This window comes from Protopterus annectens, chromosome 14.part0 (assembly GCF_019279795.1).
Source record: "Protopterus annectens isolate FY-2018-M chromosome 14.part0, PAN1.0, whole genome shotgun sequence".
Taxonomy (NCBI): Eukaryota; Metazoa; Chordata; order Ceratodontiformes; family Protopteridae; genus Protopterus; species Protopterus annectens.
In genome coordinates, this window is record NC_056748.1 from 400,939,082 (window position 1) to 400,965,052 (window position 25,971).

Genomic DNA, 25,971 nt, shown 5'->3' on the forward strand with positions numbered 1-25,971 from the left:
TTAACTTTATTGGGTGGCATAAGCCAGGGAACCTTGGTGGCTAGGATTACTTAGGCCCTTGGGCCGATAGTCTAGTACCTACCTATGAACCTATGCCGAAATGGCCAATAAAGGAATACTGATGGATGAGTAAGAAAGGCCATAGCTTAGTAACTCACACAAACATTGTAAAACCAATGTAAAACTAGCCCTGGATGGGTGCTTATTGTGTTGTTGGCACCAAATAGAAAACCTTTTCCATTTGCTAATATATGATTTTCAAGTAACAGGCTTTCTTGCCTCCTTTGGTACCTGCTGCATGTCCTCAGTAAACAGACGGTAAAGGAAATTAAGATCCTATCATCCAGGCAGTCAGTTGAAGTTCATTGGGGTCAGGGTATCAAACACCACAATCTTGTTTGAGTATATCCAGTCTGTTTGGAAGCTTATGGTAATTGCTTTTGGTCATTTCCAAAAGAAGGGAGACCACTGTTGTTTGGGATCTTGAGAGTTCCTTCTAAATCTTCAGAAGTACTCTGGAAGTTGATGTAAAGGATGGAAAAGAATACAAGAAAATTCCTACCAAAGGAGAAAAAACATTTGCCGCCCAAGGCCTTTTTTCCATGATGTCCTGCAGCAGAATCTTTCCAGTTGATTGTTGAGTGGGAAGGCAAGCAGTTCTTGCAGAAACTCCTCACAGATGGATCAAATCTTGGGAGATCCCCTGATCTAATTTTCATTTGTGAGGGTCTGCCTATGAGCTGCTCAGCTTTTCTGCCACACAGTTTTGTTCTGACAGAATGTAGGATGCCCTGTAGAGTGAGATTGTGCTGTACAGCTGTATCCCAAGCTAGCATGGCTAGTCTAAAAACGGGGTATGGCCTGATCCCCCCCTTGCTTTTTAATGTACGACTTGACCGTGGTATAGTCTGGATCAATTTGAAGATGTCCTGGTGACCAAAGATGATTCAGAGAATTGAGTGTCTTGATCAGAGCAAGCACCTATTTTACATTTATGTGCTTGTGCCTGTCGGTGTCCTACACAACTTGCACTTTTATTATACAAGATGGGGTTGTGATTCCTGACGCTTTGAAAAATACTCTGCAAACATAAATAAGTTATACAAATATGGAAAAACATGGATAAATTGTAGCCTGCAATGGACTACAACTGTAGCTAGACACTTTGTGAACACTCTTGGTGAAATGGATAGTCCAAAGAGTAATACAGAGAACTGATAATGTAATCCAGACACACAGATCCTTAAAACAACACCTAAAGTCAGGATGAATAGGGTGTGATGATATGTATCTTTTAAATCAGGTGTTACCAAGAAACCTAAATAATGAAGTAGTAGTAGCAGGTTGTGAAGTGACATCATTTTGAACTTGGGCACTATCATAAACAGGTTTAAGGAAAGAAAGATCCAGAACTGGTCCCCTAACATCTTCTTTCTTGGGCACTAAAGGAGGACTTGGTTCTATTACTCCCTGGGGCAGCATGTGCTGATGGATTGGGTGAATACAGGTGTCCGGTCTGGTGGGGGAGGAATTACATCCTGGAAAGGAGGGATTTCATCCCACTGTTATCTGTAAACTAGACAAATGTCCTTCAGAACCCATTTGTCTGACACTATCTATTGCCAGAGAGAAAAGTGGAAGGGAAAAGGGACTGCCAAGATGGCAGAGGGTAATAAGGTCCCCTAAACAGTTGTTCTGGTTTGTTGGACTGTCCCTAGTTTTAGTGGGGTTCCAACATACTTTTTGGAACCCACTTGCATTTTTTCTTAAATCTTTTCAGAAAGAGTAGGATTGGAATTAACCAAATATTTAGCAGCAGTATGATTAACTTAAGGTATAGCTACTGGAACAGGTTTGGGATTAGTGTATAAGAATGTAAAAGATAGAGAAACTTTATATATTTCATCTGCCTTTATAGGGACAGCAGGCTGACTTTCAGGAAAAATGCTGGTGGTGACACACACATATCCTCCAGGGCCAACAGAAATAGGGAATGAGTGAAGGTTCCAGAAATTTCTTCTGTAACAGCTGACAGTATTTTCTGAAGGACCGAGAAACCTTGATGTTCTCCCACTGAAAACATCGGCACATTCTGGAAATAGTCTCAGAGAAAGACCACCCTCCCCTACGTGGAGAATGAGAAACTGAGACCTCTGAGTCTGAATCTAAAAACCGAGGAGAAAAGCCAATATCAGTCCCTTCATCTTCCTGTCTAGATTCAAAATGTTTAATCTTTTAAGGAAATCAGTAACCACCCTTACAAGAAGGATCAATAACCTGACTTAAACCGTTAGCCAAACCCAGTAAGCTATTCCTGTCTAACAAAATTAGAGAAGGAGTAGATGCATGTTTAGTTTTCTATTTATTTTTGACAAAACAAATGGGTCAACGGCGTTATTAATAACAGAAGCAGCTTCCCCAGAGATAGGTACAACATTCTGACTAAACAAGGAAACATTCCCTGCTCTGTCTCCGTAGACCACTTTCCCATTGAGGAGATCTCAATAGCCACAGAGGATATGGCTGAACCCCTGGTCCATAGTGGCTGTAGTTGCTACACCAGAGAGATCTGAAACAAAAGATGAATGGTGTGAGGAACAAGCTATGGCCACAACAGAGTCACCCACCTAAGGCTAAGGCAAATTGCTAGCCTGCTGTGGTGACAAAGGCTGTTTGCTTAAATCTTTCTGTTTTTGGCTGGAAGAAGAACTGACTGTGGAACTGGAAGTTTGTTTCATGGACAAGCCAAAAATAGTCTTTCCTGGGAAAAACAAGCAGCGAGCACCAATAAAATTTTAAAGGTCACTTTTTTCACACAAAAGCACAGTAAAACATATTTTAAAACTGTTAGCTTGAACAAGTAAAATAAACTAATTTCTGCACAGAAAAAATGGTTTTCAATTAGTTTAAACAGCTTTTAAAACTGTCAGGGAAAAAATTGCACCCCCATATTATTAAAAGTATAGTTAAGTTTTGTTACAGTCCATTAAAACACAAACTTAGCTTAAAAAAGAACTTTCCTAAAGAAAGAAAGTACAATAAAGCAACATTTTTTTAAATGTGGAAGGTTTCACCCCCAAGTGAACTTATCTGCCCAGTAATGGAACAGCACAAGCTGACCATCAATCCTCTAAAGCCCACAAAGGAGCGCTCTCTTCAGCAGCAGGACTTTGGTGCCCAAATCTGTCGTTTTAGTCAGTACAGCTCAAGCTGACTGACAATTTGGTCATGTGGAAGGTGCCCTTAAATTTGGAAGCGGATTGTCTGTTACATCCTTGGCAGGATATAATCAGTATAGCTCAGGCTACCACAGCTATGATCAATATGACAAATATCTTTACAGTAGTGGATGAGTAATGAAAATCAAGCGATCGAGCGGGGTACAACACCATTTATTTGATGATTAATAACCTCTTGAGAGGCTGAGCCATCTCAGGACAAGTTGCATTAACCATTGGGATAATGGGGCTAGGCTTTCACATTAACCAAAGCCATAGCATACTTTTTACTTTTTTCATTGTCACTGAATAAAAACATTGCTTTAGTGGGTCTCAGTTTTATGCAACATAATCATTGCAGCAGCTTCTACAATCTGGAGCCTATGTGCTTTTCCCTCCTTTTTTACTGCCTAATCTGCATTTAGTATGTGGCAGATTAAAAGAAATGGTACACAACCTAGTAACTGCAGTTGATCGCTGGAAGCAACTTATCGTGCTTTGCAGACATTCTAAAACAGAAGAAAGAGTAGAAGCTTGCCACTTTTGCAGTTTTAAATTTTCATTTTTAGTTTTATTCCAATCAGGTAGGTACTTCTACACATATACAAATAATGTTCATAATCATATAGGAAAACAAAGTAATTTAGCACTTTGTCCAATAAAGGCATTCAAAGGTTGCATATCAGTTGACCAAGCAGTGAAAAACAATCAATATACATTTAATTATGTACTCACATTCAGTGCTATAATAAGTGCAGTTCCTGAGCAGGGTTCAAAGGATTCATTTATTTAATTCAGTCTAGGAGAGCTTTTTGTTAAGCATGTTTTACTACATATACCATCGTTAGGAACTATGGGACTCCTAGGAAGTTCATGGCTACAGAGTCTTGTGACCATTATGCCTTGCCAGTCACTTCCCTAGACTGTACTCCAGACATTCATGTCCAGAATGAATTTATGAATATCTATCCAGTTACCAGCGTCTGTTTGAAGGAGGATGGTGTATACAACAACTTTATCTGCAGAATTCATCCATTTGAGAGGCGAGGGAGACACTGAGTATCAAACCTGTGTCTCCAGTTTTGTTGATCTGCTGAAGCAAGTTTAGATCCATTGCTGTAGTGGGGCTGTTTAATTTGTAAAGGTACACGATATCCTAGATTACCGGGGTCCCTAAATGCTCAAAATGCAAGAAATAGGTCTCCTCTGAGGAGCCTGATAAGACACAGAAAAGGGTGACAGTGCTTCCAGTCTTTTCTGGTCATTTAGAAATTTTTAGCTTGTGCTAGGAACCTCTTGTGTCCTCTCAGCTGTTTGATATGTCTGGTGAGGTATATCCCAGAAGGGACATTGTATTCAATTGGTCTGGTCAGTGCTGAATGCAGGGGGACAATGACATTTTCAAATCTGGATGATATTCCCTTGGCGATTAGCTGAAATAAATAGAAGGACTTCCTGATAGCCATTGCTGCATGGTGATCAAAACAGAGGGAATTATCAACCCTGATTCCCTGGTCTCAAACTACATTTTCATTTCGAAGTAGGACATTATCAGTACTATATCCTGGGGGATGGTTTGTCTGTCAGCTGCACAATGTTTCATTTTTAGCATTTCATTTAATCCCATTTTCAATACACCAGGCACTTGTAAGTTTGTCCTGAAGGGATTTTATGACAGAGGGTGATATGACAATAGATCCAAAATTATGGTTACGTGAAATTTGCATATTTATTTATATTCGTTTACTGAGGTAGTCACTGTTCTCAGTGGACCAGTTAAAGGCACAGCCCAACTGAATAGCATCAGATAAGAAATGAACAACACATATTCACAGATAAGTATGTACCAAAAACAATATTCCTGATGCAATAATATCTACGTACAACATTTAGTTCAAAAAGCAGTTTACAATGTCAAAGACATGGATGGAGAACTGCAATTATACTTAGCAGAGCTTTTTGGGTAATATATAGCCATAATGACCGAGATGGCTTATGCTACAAGGTTAGTAACATATCAATGTAAAACATTAGAAGAGGCAAGTGAGAACAGTTGCAGGAAAATATATCATGGGGAGAAGACAGAACTGATACAGAGAGGCATGAAGAGGAGAGGAAGTATGACAGATGCAAAGAAAAGAGGGAGGTATAATGAATGAGGGGCAGTAAGCAAGGGGATGGCAAGAAGGGTTAGCCACAGATAGTCTGTCAATAAGTAAATACTGAACAAAAGCAGTCTTGGCACTGAGCACTGCATAAATAAATAAATACAAAAACTATAATACATTCAGACTTTTTTGTCTTCTCTTTTGTCATTAATCCCAGTTTTAAATTCATGAACATTGCCTTCTTTTTGCACATAGTGAAAATGAGAAAGTGTGGAACTTCCATTCCTAGAATCTCAGTAAATGTTTAAAAATACACTTTATAATGCTTTTTAGGTTTAATTTCATTACAAGCAGAATGATTTTTTTACAAAAAGTATAAATAAAGAGTATTGTAATTTGCATAATCCATAAAGCACATTTCTTTTCCTACATCAGATATATGTATTCATCTGACATGTTAACGTTCTGGAAAATATAATGTGACACTGTTCAGTTCTCATTCAATTTAATATATTCTTCTTATGCCTCTTGTTTCTTAACTGGGAATTGCTTATATTTTAATTTTAATAGGAATTTTCATCAGCAGTACAATTAATTTTGTCATGCTTGTAAGCAAACATTACATACCTCATTTCTTACTAATAACATCTTTAGTCAGCCAAGTGTCAGAAATTTAACTTATACAGCACAAAAAATTTAATGTTTTATATCATTTCTGTTGTTGTTACACTAATAAGACTTTTTCTGAATGCATTTTTCAAATTATCTGATACCTATATATCCTATTGGAATCATATGGACCAGTTTTATGACCTAACTCACTTTTCATATTATTCAGTAACATCACAGCCATGTCATCCTCTTTTTATTTGTATTTAATGATGTCTACCTCATGTCATCCTCTTTTTATTTGTATTTAATGATGTCTACCTTCAGAAATATAGGATGGTAACTAGCACAGTATAAGTATTTAAGAATAGTTTTGTGATGCAGAACAATGAAATCGTAATTGTAACTCAAGCGATCTGGGCTTGAGTAGTGGCCTAGGCCCCTGGGTGAGTTGAACTCTGGGAAGGGAGTAGAAGAGAAGTAGTGTTTTGTCTGTTGTCAAGACCGAGGGGTTTGGATGAGCATACATAGAGACTGGTAACTTGTGAGAAAGAGGGGTTAGCAATGGATGAGGTAGGCAGGACTATCTGAGGGTTATGTCATCTTGTAGGAGGGAATGAACTACTCACAGACACCCAAATGCCCACCAACCAATCTGCGTCATTCAGCATGCTAGGGGATATAGTGCTTTCCCAAGCACTTTGTATGGCATTTACTCATTTTGTCAAAACTACAGCATGTTGTTTTTCAGCATTCATCAATATTTCACACAAGTTTGTGACCCTACTACCTTTTAGGGAATGTTTCTCTATTCTTGAGACTCTGTTGCTTAAACTGAACACTTAACCCCTCATCCAGACTATGGTGTTTTACTCCAGATTCAAGTGTTACTGACTGCATATTGCAGCATGCACATCCAAGCCACTTTATTAATTTTAGAGTATTCCTAGTTCCTAGATTTGATTCTGAACTTAGTTTTGTTTATACTCAAATTTAGCAGTATTAGCATGATTGCAAGTATCGCAATGGTGTGTTAATGTCCATTTAGTAACTATTTTTCAGCCTCGAATTTCCTGACAGAGTAATGATGTTTCCTTGCTACTGTAGCAGAGACCTTTTATTTACAGTACACAACTCTCACAACAATCTGTTGGTGATATTGCTAGATCACACCAACCTATATAGTCTCTATCTCAAGTATAAAGCTGGAGTGGGTGAAAATGATTGTAAATGTCTATCTCTAGACATCCAGAAACTACTCTTTTCTGCACATCTGGGGATCTGTCACACTTGTGGTACTTCTGGTGAATTTTAGGTCATTTAATATACTTTTGGTAATTCAGTGTTTTATTATGAAATTTAACTGTCTGTTCATCTGTTATCCATTGTAATGGTTTAACATTAAATGGTCACCATAATGCACACACTAAACTGTAGGAAAGTTAAATACTTTTTCCAGGCTAGTTTTACAATTTACTACAGTGGTGAGTTCTTCTTTAATATGGGTACATCTGCTACATAATTTACTGTTATTACAACCCTATTTTGGTATTTTTTGAGATAACAAATTGCTGATATTTCCTTCTTAAGTCTGTTTAGACACACATTTCTTCTCATTTTCTGAAATGTTAAGAGCTTCTGCAGTCAGATATTCTGTCTCTCCTGAAATAATTTTTGGCCATGCTACTGCAACAAGAAATGTTTGAGACTTGCATCTAATTGTACAAATTCAAGTGATGCTAAACTATAATTAATGAGCAATTAATTGTTTTGCTGTACTGATTCTGTATCATGATCAATGATCACCTAAAAAGCAAATCCCTGTTTGAAAAGGGTAAACTCTGAAACCCATCTCAAAGGAAAGTACTAGAAAAAGCTACTGGTATATGGGAAATTTTATTCTAAATAATACTCTTATCTGGTCACTGGATGTGGTCAAAAATGGATATTTAATGGGCACAGCTCATTTGTCTGAAGAAGGGTAAACGCTTACCTGTTTGGCTTAAATTAAAACAAGAAACAACATTGGTATCATTGGTCAAAAAATGTGTTCCACATTCTATTACTGATCAAGCATATTGAATCTCCTGCACCCCTTTTTCAAAACCACATATACACATGCACAGCAAGCATGCATAAAAAACATACGGAGATCATGTTCAGCACACACTACTGAAATACACACTAATGCAAATTATGTTTGCAGAAAACACACCTGTCCCAGGGAGATGTGATTTACCTCAGTGGTTGGTAGTAAACTAACCAGGTAGCACCTCTCAAGCGTCCAGAATTTTACAAAATGTCCAGATATTTGCCTCATATTTGTGGCTTTTCATAAAATTTGTGTTTTCTGGCATATCAGTGATTTCACTTCCAGACTTGATATCCTCCAGAACAAGCATGGTAGCATAAAATCTTTCATTCCAGCAATGTTCTAAGTTTATAAGAACAAGATTTAAAATTTTCCATACTTTTGGCTTTGCATAGATTTCTTGTGCTAGGATGTTGAGAGGTATGTCAGGTAGATTTCCGAACATTGTTGTTTTGTTTTTTTTTTTTGAAGAAGTCTATGACCTCTGATGGAGGCAACTATTACTGATGGTGAACATCTAAAAACTTGTATGACCAGGCCAATCAGGGCATTTTTAAGCTTAGAGAACTTAAATAAATTGCCATAATCACTTCTACACACACACACATATATATATATATATATATATATATATATATATATATATATAGAGAGAGAGAGAGAGAGACTGTGACTAGAAAGCTGAACTATAGTACTTAATTGGTATGCTGCATTTACACACCACCACCAATAATGTAAGCACACAAGTTGTTGTTGTGTCTTTCGGCTTATCACGGTTAGGGGTCGCCACAGCGGAACTCCGGTCCACTAATGTTTGGTAGTGGATTTTTACGTACCGAGTTACCAGCCCTGACGCACAACCTTCAACGAAGGCACACCCATTCACGCATGCCTCCACACAGAAGACACTCTAGCTGAGAATCAAATGAGACAACGTCTTACTGTGAGGCAACAATGCTACCGCAGCACCACTACCACAGGTAATATAAGCACACAAGTACTGAAAAGAAATAGGTTATGTATCGGTTTTACAAAGAAATCAATACACTGATGACCTAAAACTCATTTAAATACCCAAGAAATAAATCCAAACACTACAACAGGTTTGCTAAATTATCTCAACTGAAAAAAAAAATAACACTGAGCCTCAAGAGCAATCTCAGTGGCCTTAGAAAGAAAGAAATCACTTCACAGAGACAGAAAGTCCTTATGCACTTATTTGTGAAACACCAGACCTATTTTTTTAATTCTTCAGAACTTAGAAAAAGTAGTAAAGTACTGTAATTACATTAAGTGTGTTAAACAGTTTCATGGGCAGAACTGTTTGAAAACATTGGAAAAGTTGGCATTTCACACACTGACAAACTATATGCCGGGTTACATTTAATTTTTATTGTTAAGTAAAACTGGTTGTGCTATGATATGTGCTCCACATCAGTAACAACCACTTGGTACTACTTTTGCATACTGCACATGCTATTATTTTACTGTATAACTGTGGTCATAACTCAGTTTGTCTGGTCACTTTTTTGCAAAAATATATTTGATAAATGTATTAGTTAAATGTTGCATTAATAAGAGGTACTGCAGCACCATTCTGTAAGACACGTAAAATGATGTTCATAACTTAGTGAAGATTTACTGAACTTTTTTTCTCAACTTCTTCAAATGTTACATTAACAGACATCATGCACCTCAGACCAGGAGGATGTTATTGAACTGTGTATTGCTCATTGGGCAGACATTAGTGCAAACTACAATGCTGTAGGCCCTGATTATATATATATATATATATATATATATATATATATATATATATATATACATACATACACACACACACACACACACACACACACACACACACACACACACATGGGTCCCCTTCGGTGGACGAGACCATAACTTCGAACATTTAAAAGTCCGAATGGACTGAATGGGGATCCGTGTACAGAGCAGAACGGGAAGATTTCCCATTTCTGTAATATACTGCAATCTCGGAGTTGGTATATTTAACTAAGGGGGTGTGGGGGGTGCAGGAGTTAATTTTATTTTTCTTTTTTTCCTTCAGTGTTTGAACTATTACAAGCTTGAACATATGGTCTCAGCCATACTTGGTTTGAACTTGTAATATGTTCGATCTACTGAATTAGATCTATATATATATATATATATATATATATATATATATATAAAAATGTAATAACAGTGATAATAATTTTATTTTATATGTATGTCTGTGTGTATAGTATAGATATATGGATTTGTACAAATCCAAAAAACAAACAGCATCAGAAATATTCATTCCAAGTACCTAAACAGGAGATGTTGGATGGTGTATGCATCTCAAAGACTTCCCATTCTCTAGAAGACATCAATGTGAAGCAAAGCTCATCATTAACCCTATTCAAACGCAACTTGAACCGGTGGATGGGAAGTCACAAATTTACCTCTGGTTTGGTATCTATGTCCGTAATTGATGGGGCAGTCCATGAATGCTTGATGTATACAAGTCTGTATCATAACCATAAAAATGTTTGGGGTATTGACAGATATTTGTGAAACTTTGTTTAATTTAGGTTAGCTTGGCTAGGCTTGAGATGCTAGCTCAGTAACCACCTATAAACCTATGAACATTAAAAAGTGAGCATTAATAGCAATAACTCATTTCACCTTATACTGAACTCAGAACTCAGACTGAAATCTGTCTACAGGCACAGCAATGTCTATAAGACTCAGGCCTTCCTGAAATTGACCACACCAACTTCTAAGTCACCCTCCTCCAGCAAAACTATTTGGTGCCTCTGAATGTATGGGTGGGTGGGGGTTACTGATGCTATGGAACACAGGATAAAATGCAGAGGGGATGGGGGTTACACAGCAGAAAGTGCAAAGCTATTTTCCTTAAGCAAATCTATATAGAAAAACCTTGTAGAAATGTTAAATAATACAGCATATTGAAGCACACCACAAGGACACTCAGATTCAGTAATCTCTTTTTTTCTCTTTCTTTTCTGTCTTTTTCTTTCTTTCTTTCATATTAACAGCAGAAAAGATGGAGTATAACTGTGCAGGGTAACAGTACAGCAAGAGAGGTGGGTCCCTAACCTAGTAAGTACAGTTTGCCATCAAGAAGAAAATAAAAATAAAAATAAAATGAATTGCTCTCATTTTTTGTGTTACTGAAATAATGCATTACTAGTCATTTTATTGCCAACATCTCTCTCATCACTTTTCTTTTTTCTTCTGTTTACTGTAAGTCCAGTGGTGTCTGTTTCACCTCAGCTGCAGCCAACCCATGTGCAGGAGAGATCAATATCAACCCCTACTCACCTGAAGACTGATTCACAGGGTCGGAGCAGTTGCTCTACATTTGTGGGCAGCAAGACTGTGGCAACCCTGAAAGCGAGCACCTTATGGATTAAAGCTTGGGGGAGGTTGCTGTATAGGGGGAAGGAGAGAAGCAGTGTGGCCTGTATGTAAACATCCTTCAGCAGCTGCGATTCCCTGCTCAGGTTGGCACCAACAACCAGGTCACCGATAACGCTATCCAGGACCATCAGTGGTCCTTTCAATGTGGGCAAGTTCATTATAGAACTGTGCACTTACATATGCAGTGGCAACAGAAAATTAAGCTTTGCAGCAAATATTTATTAGCATGTCAAAGGAGACTGATATTTCTTTGTTTAAGTTATCACTCGTGTCGATTTCCTAAAGTTGAAGGTTTTCAGAACTTAATCTTGTATATCATGACAACTATGCTAATAATGGTTTTCTATTGAAACACAGAAAGCACTTGCATCATTTGATTAAATAAGTGAAACATAACATCAGAACTGTAATCCCAATACCTACACAATATCAACTGTCAGTTCACCAGCGTCGTCATTTGATGTAATTCGACATAGCTTTAGGTGACGTCAGTCCCCCAAGCTATGCAGTGTAACTTACCGTTAGACTGTGAAGTCAACAGCACATGGTTTTTACTGTTTTACAGAGGGGCAAGCCCTGCTGCACCCCGCACCCCCTGCAAAATATATATACCAACTCTGAGATCAGACTACAGAATTACACTACACATTCATTACTGTGAATTCGCAGTAGTCCGGCTTGGCATTGTGCCTTTCTGTAAAATGTCTTTCTATTACATGTCATTCATCCACCTGCGCAATAAGATTTCAATAGTAAACCACTAATAACAATAATAAGCAATAGAACTCAAGTAGAAAGGAAAAATGTAATGAGTTTGCTTATCTTTGTTAATCTAATTAAAGCTACCAAATTACCTCCGTCAAGCATCTGCAGCACATCAACCAATATTGTAACAATACTCTTGCTGTTGTTAATAGCTTCCTTTACCTAACATCTTATGTGTTGTCACCTGGCAACAAACCTTGGTTGACAATGCCTTTCCTGGACATTGGTATCAAATATAAATATTTGAATGCTCACAAAACACAAAGACATGGTCTTCCCTAAAATTAAAATAAAGTAACTATTAACAGTTTGAACAATATACAGTAATTCTGCTTCTACTAGTTACGTGTTCAGTCTATACCTCTCAACTGTACAGATTTTTGCAGAATGTCCAGATTTTGCATCATATTTTTGTTATGTTCCTCATAAAATTTGTGATTTTTCTGGATTTTTGTGGGAAATCATTGAGGAATGAATTCACTAAATAATGACAGTGATTTGAGTTTCAGACTTGACATCCTTCAGAAAATGCATGGTAAACATAAGACCTTTTATTCTAGCAACTTCCTACATTTATAAAAAGCAGTATTTAAAAATTGTCCCTGTTTCTCGGGCGTTGTTCCCCTATGTTTGGCTTTGCCCAGATATTTTGTGCTAAGTACTTGAGGGGTATGCCTCCAGTCTAAAACTTATCTGAATCTGATAACTGCAAAAGTTCATTCAAGAGTACATAACAGCCTTGTTATGTATACATTTTATTAGTCTGAAAATGATAGCATAACCATACCTCATAATTGCCATGCTTATTCATAGCTATAATTTTGGCCCTCATGTTTAGCTTTGCTCCTCCTAGATTCATCAATGTTCTTCATAAAGTCAGACCTGTTTATAGGTACATCCCTTAGTAAGTAGACTAAGCCTATGACAAAGACTCTGCATCACTAATTACTTAGGGTCGAACACAAAGACCTTCTACTATGAAAATAGGAAATGATACCCTTTCTGATCCTCCGCTATGATTTTTAAAGGTCACTGTCATGGTTTTAATACTTGGAGGTTGAGAGGTATGGATGTAACCAATTATTTTTGCAGTTCTGTAGTTCAATGGATGGTTTTCTGTGGTTTAAGTAATATTTGTGTAATTTTGGACTGATGAAATAGGACTCCTCTTCTTAGTCAAACATTATTAGTAAGCAACTACTTTTTGTGTTCATCCTTGTGGAAATTCACAGAGACATAAGCACATTCTGATGAAATAATCTAACAGAGTGATGGAAGTGCCTTTGAAATTATTGCTAACATTTAGTCTTACTACTAGTACTATGTTACTGCTTAATGACAAACAAAAAAGAAAAGTCAGTAAAAAAACTCCCATGGCTAGCCATTGATACAACTTATATATATAAGCTCCAGGGAAATACTTATACAGTGTGTTTAACCTTACACTTAGGCTTGTTTTCTCCTAATATACAACATTGCTGATTTAACCAGCTCACAGTATGCAATTTCCTTGCTCATGAGCAATGCACATTTGAAAATATTATTACTTCCTTACAGCTGGGTCTTCCTTTTCCCACCTGTCATGGACAATTTTTCAGATGTTGGCTTAGTCCACACTACATAATTTCCATATCTGTTGGGAAAGTATGTGAGAATCACCGGAAGCTATTAAGCTTCCTCTGCTTTGATGTCACACTGCTGAGACTTTCATTTTTTTTGAGATACTACAAAATCCATAATAAGCTCAGTGTGTAGCATGTTTTTCCTAAAGTCTGACAAGCAACAGCATTTATTGTACTATACCGCCACAACATTGACAATCAATGCAAATAATGTTTTAAGTGGTCATTCCTTTTACGGTGAATAGGATGGAGCAGAACTTTTGCTTTCCTCTAACAGACACAAAAATATGTTTAAACTTTAGCAGAAATGCAGTTAAGGCAGCACGCCAAGTGAAAGTAGAAATCAGTTGATAAAGTGGCTGCATACACAACAAAATACTTGAGAATTGATATACACCCTAATTAGTCAGGGATACAGCCATCATATGCATGTACACTGAAGAAGGATACAGCCATCATATGCATGTACACTGAAGAAGGATACAGCCATCATATGCATGTACACTGAAGAAGGATACAGCCATCATATGCATGTACACTGAAGAAGCTGATTGCACCTTCGATTTGCAGATTAGTAGCCCTGATTGTCAGTGCTGTAGCCATTGATAAGAGCTGCAGCACTCTATACAAATCTAAACTCTGGAAGACAGAATGCCCAGCTGTTGTGCAGATCTGCTTGCCAACGGTTTTTTGCCAGGTAAGGTGCATTCAGAATCAGCTGTAATGCAATTTCAGTCTTAGAAGTCACACTTTTGCAAGCCCATTAAAAAGATATAGGAGCTAGACATATTTGTCAGATATAAAATACCCACAGATACTCCTGTCCCAGTGGTCGAAAAGCAGGTCGAATAGTAAATTTAAGTTTCTTACAATCTGAGTTTGCATTTCTTAAGTGAATGATTTGCATAAGGAAATATAACTATGAGACTTCTGCTGTACTGAGTTTCATTTTTGTCAGTGCAGGTACTATGCTTGCCATATGATGCAACCTTTTCTCCATAATGTTTCTGCATATTTTCATCTGGCACTTGGTAAAAAAAATTTGGACATAAACTGTGTTACTGTTGCCCTCATGGAATCATCAGCAAAGATATTTTAATGAAGACGGAAGTACATTTTATGGGTTTTGTATTCTGGTACAAAATAAAATTAGGTGGCATTAAAAATCACAAGAAATAACATTGATCTACAACGTGAAAAAGGAATAGGAGTATACATGCACTGTACTGGTATATGTATGCATGTATTACAGTATGAATATGCCAAAGAAGCTGAAAAGTAAGGTATATGAAGCAGTGGTGAGGCCGGTACTACTGTATAGTATAGAAACCTGAGCAGTAAAGGCAGAGCAGCTGAGGAAGTTACAGGTGATGGAAATAAAACATCTGAGGTGGACTGTGGGATGACCATTATGGGGTAGACAAAGAAAGATGATATCAGAGTACATGTCAAAGTAGCTCTAACTGAAGAAAACATGAAATATAACAGACTACACTGGGTCAGGTGCCTGTACAGGAAAGCAGAATACAAGTGGGTGAAGAATATTTGGGAGAGACAGGAAAAAGGTAAGAGGAAAGAGGACATCCAGCAAAGAAAGATGGGTGGATTGTGAGAGAAGACCTGCGATAGGCAGGAATCACTGTCAAAGAAGGTAGAAGAGTGGCACTGAATCGAGGGAGCTGGTAAGAGTTGTAGTGCAACCCAACCACATACAGAAAAAGTGGGTTGATGATGATGATGAAAAGATGACGCTGTACAACTTTTAAATCAGGAGATGATTTTCACATAACTTTGTTAATTTTATGACAACATGGTTATATAAAATTTTCATTTCTTATGTTACACAGTTGTCTCTACCTCTGTGTTGCATAAATTCTGTGTGATTGTATATATATGTATACATGTTAGTATGTGTGTGTGCAGATACATACAGTAGATATAAAAAGTGTACACACTGGTTAAAATGCCAGGCTTTTGTGATATGAGACCACAATAAATAATTTCAAAAATGTTCCCAGCTTTAATGTGACCTATGTTGTGTCTTTCGGCTTTTCCCGGTTAGGGATCGCCACAGCGGAACTCCGGTCCACTAATGATTGGCAGTAGATTTTTACGTGCCGAGTTGCCAGCTCTGATGCACAACCTTCAACGAAGGTACGCCCATTCACGCATGTCTCCACACAGGAGACGCTCTAGCTGAGAATCGAACAGGACAACGTCTTACTGTGAGGCGACAACACTACAGCAGCACCACTACCGCACAATTCAATTGAAAAACAAACAAATCTGTTAGGGGAATAAATATAAAAAAATAAAAAAAAACATACAATAAGCTGGTTGCATAAGTGAAGACACCCTTAAACTAATACCTTGTTGAAGCAACTTTTGATTTAATTACAGCATTCAGTCTTCTTGGGTAGGAGTCTATCAGCATGGCACATCTTGACTTGGCAATATCTGCTCACTCTTCCTTACAAAAGTGCTCCAAATCTGTCAGATTGAGAGGGCATCTCTTATGCACAGCCCTCTTCAGGTTGGCCCACAGATTTTTTATTGGCTTTAGGTCTGGGGTCTGGCTGAGACATTCCAAAACTTAAATTTTCTTCTGGTGTAGCCATTCCTTTGTTGATTTGGATGTATGCTTGTGGCCAATGTCGTGTTGAAAGGTGACATTCCTCTTCATCTTCAGCTTTCCAGCAGATGCTTGAAGATTTTGGGCCAAACGTGACTAGTATTTAGAACTGTTCATAATTCCCTCCACCTTGACTAAAGCCCCAGTTCCAGCTGAAGAAAAGCAACCCCAAAGCATGACACTGCCACCACCATGCTTCACCATGGGGATGGTGTTCTTTTGGTGATGCGAAGTGTTGTTTTTGTGCCAAACGTACATTTTGGAATTGTGGCCAAAAATGTCAACCTTAGTCTCATCAGACCATAACATATTTTCCCACATGCTTTTGGGAGACGATGTATTTTAGCCAGGCCTGGTGGCTTTTCTGTGTAAGAAAAGGCTTCCGTCTTGCAACCCTACCCCATAGCCCAGACATATGGAGAATATGGGAGATTGTTGTCACATGTTACTGAAGCTCCTTCAGTGTTGCTATAGGTCTCTTGGCAGCCTCCCTGACCAGTTTTTGTTTTGTCTTTTCATCAATTTTGGTGGAACGCCCAGTTCTTTGCATCGTCACTGTTGTCCCATATTTTCTCCACTTTTTGATGACTCTCTTCACTGTGTTCCATGGTATATCCAATGCTGTAGAAATTGTTTTATACCCTTCTCCTGACTAATACCTTTCAACAATGAGATCCCTTTGATTCTTTGTAAGCTCTCTGCGAACAGCTTTTGCTGTAGCAGGCAACTGAGTAAATGTCAGGAAAATCCTACTAGGACAGCTGAACCTTATTTGGGGTTAATCAGAGTCTCTTTAATTGATGGCAGGTGTGTACCCCAGAAAACTGAATGTTGTAATTAAATCAAAAGGTGCTTCAAAGTATTAGTTTAAGGGTGTGCACATGTATGCAACCAGCTTATTGTACATTTATTTTTTTATATTTTTCCCCCTAATAGATTTGTTTGTTTTTCAATTGAATTGTATAGGTTATAGATCACAGTAAAGGTGGGAAAAGTTTTGAAATGATTTATTATGGTCTCTATCACAAAAACCTGGCATTTTAATAGGGGTGTGTACACTTTTTATATCCACTGTAGATAGATATGTTGTATATTTAGCTTTTATGATATAACTTGCAACATCTTCCTCAGACACACTTTACTAATTTTCTTAAATCAGCAATTCCTTCACAGTGTAAGCATCCGACCAACACAACTAAATGCACCCATTATGTCCAGTAAATGGCAAAATCCTGGATTCTGTATGGATGACAGAAGCAATTTGTAAATTTCACTTTTAGATTTCTTATTTATTTATTTATAGATCATATTATCTTTGTTGCACAGAAAAACCTGAAGCTTAAAAAATGTACATCTAGACTCTTTATATGAAGAATCATTTAATAAATGAGTATCACAGAGGGTTGCTTAACATGCAAGACAATCAGCAAAGGTTTACTTATTGCTGGAAAAAATGTTGTGGATAGGTACACATCATACCACAAGAAATCTGAACAACGTCATAAATAATCGGGGGGGGGGGCAAAGGCCAGAAATAGGGGGAGTGTTTAAATATTGCTCTTACAAACTTAGAAAATTGATAGAATAACAGGTTTTACATTAACATGAATTTTCCGAAGGGTATGAAGTCTGAAACTCAAATGTCTTCCACTATTCTGTGACTTCAGTCATCAATAATTTGTCAGTGATTTGCCTGAAAATCATAATTAAGGAGAAATAGATCAAATATATGATGCAAAAATATGGACATTCTGTGAATGCCTGGACAGTTGAGAGGTATGGTCCGCTTTACATACAAATCAGATTTTGCTCTGGTTTATGTATCTATGTCAGCTGCTGAAGAAAAATCATTAAACAGAAAATGCAGTGTCAGCACAGACTTAATGAGGAGTGAACACACAGATTTCATTGTTTTCTTTTCATTTCTACAACACCAATGCATATTTAATAAGGCTCAGATGAAGAAATAAATGTCCCAATGTCTTTGATATCCCACAGCCCGCAGCTATCAAGTATTCGAGACTAGGTTCCCAGCTGCAAGTTACTTGATTCTGAGCTGCTATATATTTTATGAACAATATTTTAAGAACTTTTTACAATTCCTGCTGCACTAACTGCTCTACAAAACAACAATCAGTCTCTTGTTTCTGCTGCATGTGCATGAGTGCTTATAAAAGCAAGAAGAAAACATGGTTACAAGACTGGGATTAAAGCATGTGAGGTGCAGTGCAACTTAGCACTGCATATTTCATACTGATCCAGTAAAGAAATTGTAGTTTGCAGGATGAAACTTGGTAGAAACAACTGTCCACTACTGCAGCAAAAACATGTACAGTGTTCATTTATAAAATGAGACTCCCGATGTGTCTCGCTAAGCCTCAGCCATATGTGCGAACACAGATAACCTGATAAGCAGCATGAGGCTAACAGTTCTGCACTGAGCGATAACACTCGTCTTCAGCTGCATTCCAGCTAACAGGCTGCAAACACAAACCGACCATAACATAGCTTCTTCTTAATATGTTGACTGCCCCCTTTCAGACAAAAAAGCACAAATATTAGCAGCAATAAATACTTACAGACAAATGTAGGCTACATACAGGTACCCTTTCACCATAAATTCCTTGAAGTTTGTAACTATGATTGTGAATCACTTGTCTTGACACAGTCAGTGTTACCAGCTGTAATAGTTCCACTGCAGGAAACCGAATGCTATTTACACAGGTATTCCATTCAGTCTTTCCGTCTGACAAATTAAAACCATTGCAGCCTCCTTTCTCTAGCAGCTCCGAGGGTTAGCATTTAAAATCCACAGACAGAAAATTGCTTAGTAGATTACCTTGAGATTCAGTTCAACCAAGTTGCTAAATATGATTCTCACCACCTGGTGGGGAAAAGCAAAAGTCAGGAATTAATTAGGCCAGCAATAAATGTGGTGAAGAATCAATCTAGCCAGCTAAATCGATGTAACCCTGTTGCTCACAATGCAGTATGAATTCACAACTGTGTAATCAAAACCTTTCAGCATAAAGGCAGGCTAGAATGAGGAAGGAATCTGAGGGAATCGCCACTGTGTCAGACAGCACAACCCCCAGCCTACTGAGAATAAAACCAGTAAACCTGAAACAGCTTGAAACGAGCATGAGATGAAGCTGTTGCCTGCTTTCGTGTCATTGCTGGTTTACAAGCACAGCTTTTCTGCCACAGTACTCATTACCAAGGAAAACATCACTTAAAAAATCATTGCTTTTCTTCTTAGAAATAAACACGATGACATCTCTGCTCTCTCCTCAAATTCAAGGTTGTATTTCCAAAGATAACATTTATATTCACAGGATGTTTAAGATCAAGCTACCATTTAGAGCTATTTTGCTGACCCTAGAGGAATTCCTATCATACAGTTTCTGATGTTACACACATGTGTTTGATACTGACCACACAACTTCTTCGTTTCACTTCCTGAGCATGAAGACACATTTTACTGGACAAACCAAGGCATAGTGTATCCATCATCAGGAGTAAATGGTAAACACAAACACTGACCTTTGAAAATGTAATGAAAATTAACCTCACTAATGATGTAGATTTCATGTTTATGCTTTTCCTCTTTGCTCAGTATTTTTCTCTGTAATAGTATTAATGTGATGGGTGATTTATTTATTCTAATTAACCCAATGTGTCACATTTTGACACAACTGACATCAATTTCATAACACTTTGACCTGACAGTTTCATTGCACTAGTAATGAAAAAGACTACGCAATAGAATGTGTCAGGTTACAAAGCAGAATTTTTGCACATAATACCATCTCTTACATCAAATAAAACAGGATTTAAGTTAATAATTGAGAAAGTTGACAATTCTCTATGAGGGTCTGAAGCACCTGGTTTACTGCCAAGTTTTCAGTTTTGATTATCTTGGCTCAATATACTGCATTTCTTATAGTTCCTATTGCCAGTTCACTTTGTTACAAATTCTTCTACTTTTCTACAGCAGACTACAGAAAAAAGCAATAATATAGGTATGGCAATGCTGCACAGGGAGCACTTTATAGCACTGAACTTGTGTGTGTGTGTGTGTGTGTGTGTGTGTGTGTGTGTGTGTGTGTGTGTGTGTGTGTGTGTACGTGTGTATGTGTAGAATACAGTCAGGAAAGCCCAGTAGCCAGAATTACTTGTTAGCAAGCTGGTAACACTGTTTAGTTCAAGTATTTGCTTAAGAGTAGAATAGAAAGCAGGTGGAGACTTGGAGAATCAAAATCAAGACAAGGATTTTTAAAACTGTAAATCAGCTTGTACACCAGTATTTTACTCTATCCTTTTATAGAGCATACCTTTTCAGTATAGAAAAATCTGCTAAATAGTTTGTCCAGCAAATAAAAACACACTAAAAGCTAATGAAGGTATCCAGACTTACAAGGCTACAGTCATAACTGCTGTCAGGATCAAAAGAATGTCTATATCTAGCTTTCTATCTGTCTCTCTGTATGTATGTGTGTGTATTTATATATATATATATAGCTGAGAAAGCATGTGTTGTGGCATACTTTCAGTATGTCTCAATGCATTCTTGCCCAGGTATTCAAGACATATGTAGATAGATAGATAGCTAAAGCGTCTGTGTCACAATTTCTTACAAGTCTTTGGAGTGCTACATTATTAAATGCAGCTTCCATGGCAGTCTTTGTTTATGGTCTTTCTTCTTTAGATCCTAGGTATTCAAAAGTATAAGATGTACTTAAATACTTGAGTGAATGAGTGTGTGTGCGTGTGTGTGTCTGTGTGTGGGCGCGTGCGTGTGTGTGTCTGTATGTGGGAACGTACGTGTGTTTGTTTGTATATTTCTATGGGGCAGTCAGAAAGTAATAAAAGCATACTTACGATGCTGTCCTTACAATAATCCTTTCCAGAAACATAGCAAGACTGGTGATTATACAGCAGCTTCTCAATGACATAAAAGGCATCCTAACTTGCTAAAGCAATGCTACATCCATTGTTTGTTAGAGTCACATGCTGTTTCTGTACCAGACCTCTCAACCAATCGGGGACAAATTTCAACAGAATCAGGGACAAGTCAAGAAAATATCAGGGACACTTTTAAAGTATTAGTGCTATTAACCTGAAACATTGACAGAATCAGAGCCAGAGCATATGAATTAATACACCTTTTCTGAAGTAAAAGAAGTCTATAACTCTTAATTATTGTCATTATTCATTAAGTATAATTCACCACCTTTCCTCCAAAAGTCACTAGTTTTAGGAGGGATTAAGAGGGACAGAACTAAAATTTGAGTCAAAATCAGGGACGTCCCTGAAAATCAGGGACAGTTGAGAGGTATGTTCTGTGCTGTCTGCCTTCAGTGCTTGACACAGATATTTGAACAAAGGTCAATCAAGTATACTGACTCCACACAAATTATTCACTGCATAGAGTTTAGCCATCAGATTTATGGCACATATTGATAAATCCCTGACTGGAAACCATGCAACCAGGGACTTTTTATCCAGTTGAACATTGGAAGAATCAATAATGGAGGCTGGGACTACTGGGAACCTCTGGTTCTCCCCATCCCAGATGAAGGGTGGTGTCCCAGCCATTCCAGTATAAACATCTGCTGGAGAGGGGAGATGACTAGGATGCAGGGTATAGATCAAGAAACTGTGCTTGACTCTTCCAAGCTTTTTCTATGTTATAGCCTTCACAGGTCATATGCAGAAATGTGTACATCTTGAAGACGAGCACTACTTCTCTGACCATCATTGTGCATGGATATCAGCTGGCAAAGGAGGGGATAGGGCCAGAAAATGGGAAAAAAATCACTGCCGACTCACAAAAACAGTGTCATAACCAACACTCACCTTGTTGATTGGGAAAAAGGCAGCTGCATCAGGGCCTAGATGGTGGACAGAGGGAAAAGGGCAGCTGCATCAGGGCCTAGGAGGTAGACAGGGGGAAAAGGGCAGCTGCATCAGGGCCTAGGTGATGGACAGGGGGAAAAGGGCAGCTGCATCAGGGCCTAGGTGATGGACAGGGGGAAAAGGGCAGTTGCATCATGGCCTAGATGGTGAGCAGAGGGGAAAAAGGCAGCTGCATTAGGATGTAAATGTTGGACAGGTGTGAAGGAGACAAAAAGTTTCTGAATGTCACATCAGAGTGTATTGTCACAAGTGTGGTCAATGTCCTACAGGAGTACGGCTTAAAGTTGTGTTTTTGAAGTGTAGGAAAAATTATTTCCAACAGGGTAATCTCTATTACATTTTCTAGCTGTTTTTAGAACAATTTCAATTCCAAGGAAGGCAAAATCAAATTGGAAAGTTGTTTCTTTATTTCTAGCAGCAACGGAAATGGAACATATTTTAAAACATTTCTGTTTATGGCTTGACAAACCCTTGACTTGCAGCCACCACTGGATAGAAAAAGCTCATGAAACACTGTTAGACATTCTGGTTGCATGCTATAGTCTCTCATTTACTCACTAAAGAGGTTGTGAAAACCTTAATCTGGGAAAAGTGTTCTAATCCTTATCATAAAACATGATCTGACAATTACTGTAATCAGCTCCATACACTAAAACTGTTAACCAAAATCTGTCATTTTAACTTGACATCTCCCAGTATGGAGCACCAGTGTTGTTAAATGAATAAATAAGCAAACTGGTTCTGTGCAGCCATAAGGGCTACACTCCTAGCTGGTACGCATACTCAAACTCTATATCTTAGTACAATGGCTGTTACTAGTCAGCAACCTTTCTTCCAGTCTGACTGTAGTACATTCAACACTGCTCAGTCTTATCCTAGTCTTAGTTATCATGTGTGGGTCCTTCCTTCCTTTATTGCAGCAGCAAGGCAAGTCCCTGGCCCCAAACTTGTGAACACTTTTGCTGATTTTATTAGATCACTGTTTATGCTGGACAGGTTGTTTTCTTTTTCCAAGTTATCTCTGGTTAATGAATGATACATAATGAAAATGAAAACCTGATATCACATAACAGTCTCTCACGAATGGCACGGTAGCCCTCTGGTCTCTGCTGGTTGATTAATAACCGCTAGGGATACATGTCATAGCACTATATTTTGTTTCAGTATTACTGTGCCTGCAGCTTCTAAATATATCCAGTAGAAACAGAACACATGTCCAGCAGTTATCAGTTTTAGTTCAACTCCACATCTGCAACAAAACTGCAATGTTTTATTACAAAATGTTCATTGTACTCTCTTATACATCATGGCTTATTCTGTAGTAAATTTTTCATTACTTATGACACAGACCATAACTGAAAAATATCCTTTTTGTGGTCTAAACCTCATGCCTAAGAAAATAAATCAATAAGCAGATACATATAAAAAACGAGCAAGTGTGAACAGCTTGTTCCACATGTAGGTATTAATTTATTATTTATTCTGATGGCTAGGTGCTAAGAGCTTTAGAACAGTCATTAGTAGCTGGTAAATACTATTGCTTCTTATTTTCAGTTTTACTCCATTAGAGGGAAATTATATTTCAAAGGGACATTTTGTCAGGATATGTCACTCCACACAAGCACTGAAGGTGAAAGTATTCCAGATCTGCTGTCTGAAAAGTTGACAGTTCAAAGTAGCTAAGCAGTTGGTATACTGAAAACCATGGGTGAAATTAGTATTCCTTTTAATACACCAGTAAGAGTGAAAGGGAAGGTCTACAAGAGAGTAATGAGACCAGCTATGTTATATGGGTTGGAGACACTGGGATTGACAAAAAGGCAGGAGTCAGAGCTTGATGTGGCAGAGATGAAGCTGTTAAGATTTACACTGGGTGTGGCGAGGATGGACAGGATTAGGAATAAGTATATTACAGTGTCAGCCCAGGTTGGAAGGTTTGGAGACAAAGCCAGAGAGGCAAGATTACGTTGGTTTGGACATGTGCTGTGGAGGGATGCAGAGTATATTGGGAAAAAGATGCTAAGGATGAAGCTTCCAGATAACAGGAAAAGAGGGAGGCCTAAGATAAAGTTTATGGATGTGGTGAGAGAGGACATGCAGGTGGTTGGTGTGACAGAGCAAGATGCAGAGGACAGGAAGAAATGGAAACAGTTGATCTGCTGTGGTGACCCCTAATGGGAGCAGCCGAAAGAAGAAGAAGGTGCTCTGTGTGTTGTCTCCAAAGTTGCTGCCTTACCAGTAGATAAGTAGACAACTGTTTCAGGTATACAGTTTAGGGTTTCATGTATATTCCGAAAAAAAGAAGAGCAAACCTACCGCCCAGCAATCACTGCTTTAGGCATTTGGACAAAGGTGCATACTCAATGTTCATTTACAATGCCCACAGCAAATAAACTGTTGCCAGTTAGTAGTGATGAAACCACAGAGCTTGACTATTATAAATGAGAACACTGTTGTTACAGGTGCCAGTGCAGGCAAGTTCAACATTTACTAAGGGTTTTGTAGAATAATGACACAGTTGTGGCAGTTTCTGCATCGCAACTCCCAGGTCCATTATTGCTGACCTCAGGTTCCACCCTGTTTTCCTATTTCTGTATAGGTTGTATTGGACATTTTGTTTTCACACATCATCCCAATAAGTTTCATTTTGCATTTACCTTTTTTTTAGCCAGCACACGAATAAAATAGCTTTGAAAGATTAGTCCATTTACTCAGTTAAAGCCAAACAAAATTTTATGTTTCAAATATGTCTCTTTTTATACTTTAAGTTACAAATGGAATTTCAGTCGCATGGCATTAATAATTAGATTGAGGTTTGGAAGCATAATCCCATTATAATAACAATGACCATGTCACTCAGCTACAGTAAGCAGAAGCATAGCTAAGGTGATGTGAAGTGGACAGCCTCACTGGGTGCACTGCGTAAGGAGATGCAATTCACAGATGCATAATTGGTCATTAGTGAAGTTAATTTCTGTACTGGCTACAGTTTTTAAAAAGTAAAAGTCTTTCTGCAGAGGTTTTTAAAAGCAGAAGCTTTTTTTTTCTTTCCAGTTTGGATTTGAGGAGGAAGGGTGTAGATATGGACACCTGTTTCTAATCATTAGTGGAGCACACTTGAAGAGTGGCCCTCATACATGAGAGGTGTCAGATTGTGGAGCATCACAGGGTGCTACATGAACCAGCTGTGGCTTGATAGGAAGAAGGATATCCTGTACCTAGTCATGTCCAAATATGCACCTCAACATGCTAACATTGCCCACTGCCATCTCCTTTTATGTCTGCTTTATCCCGCTCCATCACCTATTGAACCCATCAGCCAAGAAGTACTTTGCTGTGTGTTACCATAGCACATTATGACATCATTTGATTGACTTCAGCTCTTCAAATAAAACACTTTCTTCCTACACCTCCTCCTTCCATGCCATTCGTATCACTTCTGTCAGTGGTCCAGCCATACACCAGACCTCAGCAGTTTGAATTTAAATATTACATCCTCCATCCCTTCACTCAAGTTTAAATGGTTCCTAGTTACTTTACTCTTCTCTCTTGGCCTTCATTCTCTTTAAAGATC

At 38.0% G+C, this 25,971-nt stretch overlaps 1 protein-coding gene across 4 annotated transcripts in view; it reads right to left on the reverse strand.

The window, feature by feature from the left end:
• The window catches only part of PTPRE (protein tyrosine phosphatase receptor type E), a 2,530,882-nt gene that overhangs the window by 1,956,861 nt on the left and 548,050 nt on the right, over positions 1-25,971 (reverse strand). For 2 of the 4 annotated variants that reach the window (XM_044056171.1, XM_044056170.1), the window contains exon 1: positions 19,058-19,700. The gene's annotated coding sequence lies outside the window, so the exon portion shown is untranslated. Of the gene's footprint in view, positions 1-19,057; positions 19,703-25,971 lie in introns of those variants that run through there. The other 2 variants (XM_044056172.1, XM_044056175.1) reach the window with 2 other exon arrangements.